Raw genomic sequence first — 11,732 nt, 5'->3', positions numbered from 1 at the left:
ATAGGAAAAACTTGCGATTGTGTCTTACATAGCAACGGTCATCTTGTTGAATAAGGCAAGGATATTTGTGTCTGCAATAAATTAACAAAAACCATTTATTATTTATTATTATTAAAGATTCTCCCGGCCCGGGCATTTTCCAAGTGGTGGCCCGGCCTTGGCTCCCTCTTTAGGGAGTGTCTGAGACCTAAGTCTCCCATGGGAGGAGGCACAAGTACCTCCTCATCTTTGGGACCAACTGTCCCCAGGCCTAGCCACAAGCTAGGCCTCTCTGGTCTGCCATTCCCGCCCCAAGGGGGCAAATGGGAATGACAGTCTTATGAGCTAAAAGCTCGGGCTCAGGCACCTACCCAGCCCTAGAAGGGCTGGGCATTGGTGTCGATCCAACAAAAACCATTCTGCCCTATCCAGCACTCCCTTACTGCCCTCTTCAACACTCCCTCACTGCCCTCTCCAGCACTCCCTCACTGCCCCCTCCAACACTCCCTCACTGCCCTCTCCATTTCTCCCTCACTGCTCTCCAACACTTCCTCGCTGTTCTCTCCAGCACTCCCTCACTGCTCTCTCCAGCACTCCCTCACTGCCCTCTCCAACACTCCCTCACTGCCCTCTCCAACACTCCCTCACTGCCCTCTCCAGCACTCCCTCACTGCCTTCTCCAACACCTCCTCACTGCCCTCTCCAGCACTCCCTCGCTGCCCTCTCCAGCACTCCCTCTCTGCCCTCTCTAACACTCCCTCACTGCCCTCTCCAGCACTCCCTCACTGCCCTCTCCAACACTCCCTCACTGCCCTCTCCAGCACTCCCTCACTGCCCTCTCCAACATTCCCTCACTGCCCTCTCTAACACTCCCTCACTGCCCTCTCCAGCGCTCCCTCACTGCCCTCTCCAACACTCCCTCACTGCCCTCTCCAGCACTCCCTCACTGCCCTCTCCAGCACTCCATTACTTCTCTCTCCAACACTCCCTCACTGTCCTCTCCAGCACTCCATCACTTCTCTCTCCAACACTCATTCACTGTCTCTCCAGCATTTCCTCACTGCCCTCTCCAGCACTCCCTCATTGTCCTCTCCAATACTCCCTCAATACACTCTCTAGCACTCTCTCACTGCCCTCACCAACACTCTCTCACTGCCCTCTCCAGCACTCCCTCACTGCTCTCTCCAACACCTCCTCACTGTCCTCTCCACCACTCCCTCGCTGCCCTCTCCAGCACTCCCTCACTGCCCTCTCTAACACTCCTTCACTGTCCTCTCCAGCACTCCATCACTTCTCTCTCCAACACTCCCTCACTCTCTCTCTAGCACTCCTTCACTGCCCTCTCCAACACTCCCTCACTGCCCTCTCCAGCACTCCCTCACTGCCCCCTCCAACACTCCCTCGCTGCCCTCTCCAACACTCCCTCACTGCCCTCACTGATCTTACAGGCATCCTAGTTAATCCTTTAGCCAAGCAGATAATGGCTGGAAGAAAACACTTGTAATTGCTCTCTTTGACAGAGGAGGTAATCCCTAGTGTGTGTGTGCGTGGGAAAAGAGAGAGAAGGAGAAAGAGAGAGAGAGAGAGAGAGAGAGAGAGAGAGAGAGAGAGAGAGAGAGAGAGAGAGAGAGAGAGAGAGAGAGAGAGAGAGAGAGAGAGAGAGAGAGAGAGAGAGAGAGAGAGAGAGAGAGAGAGAGAGAGAGAGAGAGAGAGAGAGAGAGAGAGAGAGAGAGAGAGAGAGAGAGAGAGAGAGAGATGGAGATTCAGATTGTTTGTTTTTTATTTTATTCTTTTAGTTTGAGTGTGGTGGAAAATCTTAACGAATTAGTATGAGGAAATAAATGGATGTACCGGGGTAGACGTGAAAGTACGTTAGAGTACGTAACACTGCGTTTGAGTACGTGACAGTGCGTGAGACGCATGAATGTACGTGAGAGTAAATATTGGCCCATTGGAGTATATGGGAATACAGGGGATTTATTGGAGTACATATGAGTCCATGGGAATATTTGAAAAGGCTAAGAAATGGAAGAGAGTACTCAGGAGTCCATGGTAGTGCATACGAATGCATGGAATTATGATAGTACATGGGATTATACAGAAACACTCAAGAGTACAGAAGAGAGTACATAATTCACTGTTGTACATTTGAGTGTACTGGACTACGTTAGGGTTCGTAAGAGTACATAGCATCACGTATGAGCATATGGAAATAACTAAAAGTGTTTAGGTATACATGGTATTACATAAGACTATGTACTCATGTACTCATGTACATGGGAGTACATGAGTACATAGGACGGAGTATGTAGGGGCTCATGGAGTACGTGAAATTACTGAATCAGCTTTAGCAGGCGCTTCATTTCATTTAACCATAACTTCACGTTGTCATTGCATCTCTTGTCTCCAAGTTTCATTCGACTGTTCCAAGTTATTGAATCATTTTGCAATTCAAATAGTGCCTCGTGTTTGAGTGTGTCAAGTCCGTTCAGTAGCTGAAAGGTTCGACTGAGATCTCAGAAGTTTCAGTTTCAACAGAAGCAACAGGCGGACTATTTCTAACTGATGATTCGAGAATTGTGATGATAAAAGCTGATTCAATGAACCTTGTCAATAGATGTTATAATTTGGTACAAATGATAAACCCAACCATGACCTGGTAAGTAGCTAAGAAACGACTTATGTAAACACAAATATTTGCGACTGTATAAAAACAAATGTTCTAACCAAGTGAAATGGGGTTGAAACAATCGCCTCGAACGAATCAGTAATTTACGACCCTTAAGCTCTTACCCTTCTTTTTACAAACATGGTCGCGTTACCTTACTGTTCTCCTGCTTTAAATAATAAAAAAAATATGGTTCTAGCTGAAGCAACCTCAAGAAATCCTTTCCTCTGGCTGTTTAGCCTTATATTTCGCTTTTCACATTTCTGCTTAACCTCACACTAATTCTCTCTTCTAGTTATCTAAGGCATTTATCTTCTACGTACCGAACCTTACACTATTCCTATCTCAAAGCTATCTAAAAACACACTCATCTTCTGTCATAGTTAGCCAATCTCTTAGTAACCCTCACTTAGCAATTCAACCTCAGACTAATAATATTTTCCAGCTATATAGCCTCACACTAATCGTCTAACCTCTCCTGTCTAATTTTACACTAATATTCTCTCCTAGCTGTCTAGTCTCATCCTAACTTTCTCTTTGGATTATCTTAATCTCTCTCTAATCAACCAACACACTTACAGTCATCCATGCTGCTCTCTCTCGCCGGAAAATAATCACCACAAAAGGTAATCTAGGTTAGTTGATGTTAAGTTAGGTTAGGTTAGGTTAGGTTAGGTTAGATTCAATTCTGGTTTCAACGAGTCATTGTTATACAAAGCAGAGGATACTCACACGTCATTCGCGAGCCACGGCGAAATATTTCAGCGTAGTGTCCTTAATTTACAAAGCTTTTGGTAGCGTTTGGCGTTTTACCGGCTATAGGTTATGCACTTTACGATATCCCTTTACAAAATATTTCACCTATTCCAGGTTTCGCCTCATTGTCGGAGCGCTGTTATTGTTACCTGTTACCTATTGTGCTTTTATTTTTGCTTGTATTTAGTAAGGAATTTTTGAATTTATTTTATGATGGAATGTTTTTAGGGGGGATGTGTAAAATGTTAAAAAATATGAAAAGGATTCCATCAATCAAAATAAAGTGAGCTCTCTGGTGTCCCTCCATCATTCTATCCTACTCCCCCCCCCATCACTCCATCCACCACCCTAACTTAACACTTCACCGTTTCTCTCCACCCTTCAGCGTCCACCATCACCTAACCTCAACCAGTCACTCTCCACCGACCACCCTCCACACACCGCCCTCAACCAACAATCCTCCACCGACCATCCTCCACCGACTACCTTCCATCGGCTCATATTCTAAAATCTTTGCCTTTTACATCCATCCTCTAAGCTCCCTCTACTAATCCCCCTTCCACCCAGTTTTATCCTTTCTCCTACTCCCAGTCCTTCGCTTCCCAATTTCCCCCTTTCTTCCTCCATCCTTTCCACTCCCCTTCACCAAAAATTTAAATCCTCATCCCCCCATACCTCACCTCTCATCATCCCTCTCCCTCTTCCCATCAGTCCGCATCTCCCCCACTCACTAACTCTTTCCCCTTCCCCCATTCTCCTCCTCCCTCACCCTCCGCCGTGACAAATGAGTGAGGGTTGTGTAAGTCTGCTAGGACAGGCGAGGCTCCAGGCAGCTCACAAGCTCAGAGTAAAAAATCAGTCATATCTGCTAATGTCTGTGTCATCTAATGTTTTTGTCAGTGAATGTCTGTGTCGGCTGATGTCTGCTTCAGTTGCTATCTGTGTCAGCTGTCTAAGCTATTGACTAAAGCCTGAGTCAGCCGATTTTTGCGTCAGCTGATGATTGAGTTAGCTGATTCTTGCATGAGCTAACGGTTGCATAAGCAGTTTGCATCATTGCTGTAGCTAGTGTCTGCATTAGTTGCTTTGTGCATCAGCTGATGTCTGCGCCTTTTAATATCTGTTTCCTTACGTTTGCATGATGTAATGTCTACAGCATCTGATGTTTACCTCATCTCAAGTCTTCCTAAGCTGATACGAAGAATTCCTGGAATCAATATTTAGCAAAGCAGCTACTTTTTTTTCACTGGAAAGTCACTAAAGGGATCAAGCAACACTTCCAGTTAGCTGATAAGCAAGTTACACACAACACTTTCGTAAATTTTATTCCGAAAATGATGGACTTATTACATCAACTATACCTGTCCAGTTCTTTAGCTATCTCCAATTTTAGTCACCTTTGTTTTCGATTGAAAAAGCCTACTCAATATGCGAAACATTTCAGAAATAAAGATATTAAAATGTTGTACATGCTTATTATTCGTCAACTCTTCGGTGTTGGAAATATAAACACATATGCAGTTTAATGTGATCCTTTATTGACAACGTTTCCCCACACAGTGGGCTTTTTCAAGTCACAAACAGATCATCGGTGTTGTAAATAATTCTGAGAGTGACACTTCCAATTAGTCTCCAGGAAATAAGAGTTTGTAATTGAACTCACATATCACTATTGCTTCTATCTTCGTGTAATGCATCCAGCGAATTAGGGTGATAATTTCATCTTAAGCTCTTGCCTTGATCCTCAGACTATACTCACTGGTGTAGCACTTCGCCTAGCTGCCCCCATTCTCACCTAACAAAGGTGTTACTGAGGCAGCGCGTCGACAAACCAATTTGTTCTCATTGTGCCTCACCTGAGATACATCAGAATGCATCCAAGGTATGTGGAATGTAGTCAACGATATCAACAATCGAATCATCGGCACAGCCCGTTACCTATAACGGAAACTTTGGCAAATCAAACCCAATGACAACCAGAAGCCCCAAGTGGGAAACACTACGGAACCCTTGTAAGATGGTAAGGCTATACATGTGCGTCTACATTTGCCGACATTTATCTTCGAAAGAGGTAAGTAGGATAGTAGGACAAGTAGGACAAGAGAATATGGAATTAAAAGGTCTAGGAACTATGCCCCAAAAAGGTTTACAGGTGTACATCTGGATTTATATCTACAGTTCAGATATCTGTTGCAAACAGATGTGTGAACTGTAGATATTTTGGCGAACTCATGAAGGAGTAATCCAGTGTGTGATGGAATGCATAACAATTGTACATAATGTCTCTTTAGAGAGTCCTAGAAAAGTCTTAAATATGCCACAGGTTCCGTGTAAGAGGATAGAAAATTTTGAATCAAAGTTAAAGTGTACCATGATGGCTTATTTGCGTTTGTATTGTATATACTCTCCATCTCTTATATATATATATATATATATATATATATATATATATATATATATATATATATATATATATATATATGTCGTGCCGAATAGGCAGAACTTGCGATCTTGGCTTAAGTAGCAACGTTCATCTTGCCATATAGGACAAGTGAAAATTTGTGTATGCAATAATTTCGTCAAAATCATTCTTAACCTAACGAAAAAAATATATTTCACTGTGTTTGTTTAGTATTAAATTATTGTAAACAAATCTAAAATATATTTAGTTGGGTTAGGCTAAAATAAATTGATCTTGTTATAATAAGGTTAGGTAAGTTTTCTAAGTTCCTTTTGGTGCAAAATTAAATTTTTTTACATTAACATTAATGAAAAAAATATATCTTTAAACGTATAAGAGAAAAATTTCAGAAAGGACTTAATTTTAAATGAGTTCTTACTAATTGACCAGTCTTACGTATTCGGCACGACATATATATATATATATATATATATATATATATATATATATATATATATATATAAATATATATATATATATATATATATATATATATCTTATATATATATATATATATATATATATATATATATATATATATATATATATATATATATATATATATATATATATTTATTTTTTTTATTATCACACTGGCCGATTCCCACCAAGGCAGGGTGGCCCGAAAAAGAAAAACTTTCACCATCATTCACTCCATCACTGTCTTGCCAGAAGGGTGCTTTACACTACAGTTTTTAAATGCAACATTACCCCTCCTTCAGAGGGGTGTTAATATATATATATATATATATATATATATATATATATATATATAAATATATATATATATATATATATATATAAATATATATATGTATATATATATATATATATATATATATATATATATATATATATATATATATATATATATATATATATTGTAAAACAAATTGTGAATCTCCTCCAGCTCCTTAGAATCCGGATGGGAAGAAAGAATGCAACAGGCTTGTCTTCTCTGAATTATCACACTGAGTCACTGTAATTGATGACAGCCCTTGGGTCTCTGGCAGTATCGATGAGTCTAGAACCCAGTTCATTGAGGAAGCCTTTCGCGTGGTTTGCCTCGTGGTCCGAGGGCCTGCGATCTTACTGGGACAAAGTGTTACTGATGGCTCATGTCTCCATATTGTTGAGTATCGATTCTTCTCTTATCAGCAGTGCCGCCCTGTTGCTGCTTACCACTAAAATGGATGTAAGTGTCAGCTACAGCAGATTCTCAAGTAGAGTCCAACACCAGTTGTCTTCCAGTCATCCATGGATAAATTGGGATAACAGAATGGCTAGCAGATTTCCTGGATTGCAGGATGTGAGGGATTGTTGATCTTTCTCAACCGGGCAATCAGCAGAAGCTAAATTTTTCTTGATTATACTACTTATTACGTTGTGTGTTGCGTGCTATTCATTTCAATTTACTCATTTAAGACCATGCTGAATATATTGTCTTCGTTCACCTTTCCACAGACACACCAGTACTCACTGACGTTAAGGGCAGCAAGGCGGAGAGTCTCTGCAATATGGTGAGTCTCTGCGGGTCAAGAAATAAGCCTATTGTCAAGATATAAATTATTAAGAGGATGTCTCCAGACTGATTTGCACTCGTAGCTGTGAGATGAGCATCCTCCATATTGGAAGTTGCTGCAAAGAGCATGTCTTTCTTCATCCTCCATATTGGGAAGTTGCAGTAATGCAAAGAGCATCTCTTTCTGGTAGAATTAGTTTTCATCGTGTGTGTGTATGAGTTTGTGTATGTGTGTGTGTGTGTGTGTGTGTGTGTGTGATTATGTGTGTGTGTGTATGAATTTGTATGTGTGTGTGTGTGTGTGTGTGTGTGTTTTCTGAAGTTGTGGTGTTCATATGCCCAGCCGTGTACCTGAATTTGGTTCCGAAGCTGTGAGAATTACTCAGTCAGTAATGGCAGAGGAGAGGGAATGCAAACTCCAGCTAAATTCTCTATGAGATCTGGTAGAATTAGTTTTACTTGTTCATTTGATGCCGGGGAGAAGGATACGAAGGCTGGCAAAACAATCTGGGAGATTGTATGTGCTCCAAGCCTAGATAGTGTGAAGGGAAGTGAGGCTTTTATATAATACTATATATAATGTGTCATATTCCTTTATTTTGGGACTATTTATACCTGATTAACTTTAAATAAGTAGGTGAAGTTCAGGCATGATCAACATCTGGTGAGTAGGCAGGAGGCATCATGTGCATCAGTGACTTTTGTATACCATTCTCTTGAGGCCAGAGGTAATTTTTTCATCCTACAATCAGGTCATTGGTGATGGAACTGAGAGAAGCACCAAGGAGAGTACCACCTGTCAAGACAATCAAGATTTGGTCTATGATCTGTTGATTGGTGGGACTACTTCAAACGTGAAGAGGTTTAGGGACAGCATTAGATACTTTCCACGGCCTTTCATTTTCCTCATGTCCTATAACAGAGATTCTGAAGAACCAGCTAGTGTCATCATCCAAGTACCATATGTGTGTGTGGGAAAAGGGGGTGGAGGAATTGTATAGACATCCTCCATACACTGCACTGTTGACTGCTGATGAGAGTAAGACACATGTGCAACATCTGGGTATCTTTATTGTAGACATTTCGCCATCCAGTGGCTTTATCAATACAGAATCTCCATGACTATGGTGCTGTTCGCACCTACTCCTAGGTTGAGGGACTGATTAAACCTTGTTTGAAATTTTATTGATCTGATAGTCTACAATATACCCAGATTTGCAAGGACTTTATGAACACTGATGCTCAGTTTTTTACTATGGTGCTGTGAGGTAATTATTCCAAATAATTTCATTAAATTACATTAAATATTAATCAAGCTCTAATATGGTGCCTATATTTAACAGAAAGAACAATGTTTTACCTTCTAATTGATGTCGACAAACAGTGATAAAACAATGGTCACAGTCTAATTTATTATCACAATGTGTTAGCTCATAACCAAGTAATGTTGTGCCTCTCATTACCTATTAAACACTACAAACACAAATCAATTAGAAATGATAAATATATTATATTATGATAAATATATTATGCATTGTTGTTTAAGATGTTATACTGAGGACCATAAAGTGTTGTGTAGGGTTTTGTTGAGTGTTGCATAGTATTTCATAGTGTTGTATAAAGTATTGTGTATAGTGTTGTATAGAGAGTTGTATGGATTGTTGTATAGTGTTGTGTAGTGTATAGAGATTTGCGTAGTGTATAGTAGAAAGTAATGTACTGAATATTAATAGAGTGACGTAAAGAACGTTCTAAAATATTGTATAGATTGATGTTTAGTATTGTGTAGTGTTGAATAGTGTGTTTCAATAGTGTTGTACTGAATGTTGAATCGCGTTTTATAAAGACATCATACTAATGTTATACAATGCAAATTAGCTCATGAATAAAGTACACGTGTAAAACTGAGATAACTTTATTGTCGAAAAGCTTCGCCGGCACAACGGGCGTCTTCAGTCAAATGCAGAAGAATAAAACCCTGGAGACGGCAGAAGTGGAAAGGAAAGGTTGAGTCAACTAATCCCTCCCTCAGTCACGATAGAAGGTTGTCAGTCCCTTACTTAATGTAGAGGCAAGAGGCCAAACTTTATATTCTGGAGCAGAAATGGGATGTAGCAGTTTTGCTTAGTAGATACGCTGCTCTAGACAAGATAAGGTAACTGATTTAATGACAATACAAGATCATACAACAGATTACTAGCAGTTTCAACACTTAATACAGGATTAGAGTGGGTTTCTTCTCTAGAAGCCAATGCTCCAATGCTCCACTGGTTTCAATTAACAATACTTTGTTGCCACCACACAGTAAGACTGATTTCATCAAACAGTTAGTCAAAAAAGGGGACAAATACCATTCAGCACTCAAATGCCTGTTAGGTAAGTACCCAATCAGAGGAGCTCACTATTAAGATATATATAATTTTATGCTCCCCAATGATATTCAAGTTGTAACGAATGGCATGGAGCTAAGCAACTTGAGATTCATCAAAGATCATTTGCAACAAATTTCTTGGCACACACGGAGCCATCAGCTACAAGACCCTGGAAGATCAACTAATGCTATGGTACCAACTTCTGGGATGCAACATTTTATTCAAATTGTATTTCCTCCATTCACATTAGTTTTCTTTTTCTTGACAACCTATCTGGCGCGAGTGACGAACATGGAGAAAGATTCAATCAAGATGTTGCAACAATGGAAGCGCGCTACAAAGGTAAATGGAATCCAGAAATGCTTACTGATATCAACTAGACATTGCAACGAGACCAACCTGCCAAACTCTACAGAAAACATAGCTAAGCAGAACATTTATATAATGTTAATATATATATATATATATATATATATATATATATATATATATATATATATATATATATATATATATATATATATGTGTGTGTGTGTGTGTGTGTGTGTGTGTATTATAGTAACCGCGGACGAGTGGTATTTAATCAATAACAATACTGCGACTAGCCAAGGACTCGAACCCATGTCATTTTGGCCCGCCCTATGGTGAGCGAAAATCACATGACGCTCTAACCCACAGGACCACCCACTCATACAAAGATCACACACCCAGCAGAGCTAAGTGTTTTACCGTGATCCGATGCCATACGGTGGTGTGGGTGCCTTAGAGCTAATTTCATTCTACTCCCCGTTTGGTGTACTAGCCTCCACGAGCAGTATATATATTATTGTAACCATGGACGAGTAGTATTTAATCAATAACAACACTGCGACTAGCCAAGGACTCGAACCCATGCCGTTTTGACCTTCCTCATGGTGAGCGAAAATCACATGACGCTCTAACACACAGGACCACCAAACCTACAAGAATCACGTACCCAGCAGAGCTAGGTGTTTTACTGTGATCCGAGGATATACGGTGGTGTGAGTGCCTCAGAGCTAATTTTATTCTGCTCCCCGTTTGGTGATTTTCGCTCACCATGACGCGGGCTAAAACGACATGGGTTCGAGTCTTCGGCTAGCCGCTAGACTGATTTAAATTATTACAGTATGGTTAGTTTTAATGTAACTTCTTTGTTTACAAAAGTTTCAATTGATGATTTATTAAGTTTCCTATCTGAAGAACTCGATATTTACGATTTAAGATTACCAGTACCTACAATCATTGATCTTATTAAACTTCATATTCTTGATACAAAATTTGTGTTTAAAGGCGAGTTTTTCACTCAGAAGTTTGGTATGGCAGTGGGAAAGCCCTTCTTACATGTCGTTAGCAATTTGTACGTGGAATATTTTGAAACTCATGACTCCTCCCCCCCCCCATCATTCATAACCCTTCCCCTCACTCATATTAACTTTCCATAACTCATAACTTCTTCCCATGGCTCTTAATCCCCCTCCCTTCCTCTTTGCACATGTACAGTTTCAGGACGACTGTAGAAATTATAAACTGACGAGGCACTCATACTGTGTTTGGTTTTTTACCTGTAGACATCACTCAGGAAACCTGTCTTTAAAACACCTGTAGATCTTATGCAAGACACCGGTAGATTTTCCCTAAGACACTTGTTGGTTTTTCCCCCTTGACACCTGTTGATCTTTCTCTTGACACCTGTAGATCTTCCCCAAGACACCTGTACCTCTTCTCCAAGAAGCCTGCAGATGTTCTTGAAGACATCTGTAGATATTTCCGAAAACACCTGCTGACCTTCCCAAGACAGCTATAGATTTTCCTCAAGACATCTATAGATCTTCCCTAAGACACCTCTTGATATTCCCCAAGACACCTGTAGGTCTCTCCCAAGACAAGTGGAGATCCTCCCCAAGATATCTGTAGCTCTTCCCAAAACACTTGTAGACCTTCCCCATGGTCTTC

The sequence above is a fragment of the Cherax quadricarinatus genome, chromosome 26, assembly GCF_038502225.1.
Source record: "Cherax quadricarinatus isolate ZL_2023a chromosome 26, ASM3850222v1, whole genome shotgun sequence".
NCBI lineage: Eukaryota > Metazoa > Arthropoda > Malacostraca > Decapoda > Parastacidae > Cherax > Cherax quadricarinatus.
The sequence above is the reverse complement of the archived record's forward strand: the minus strand, read 5'-3'. Positions refer to the sequence as shown.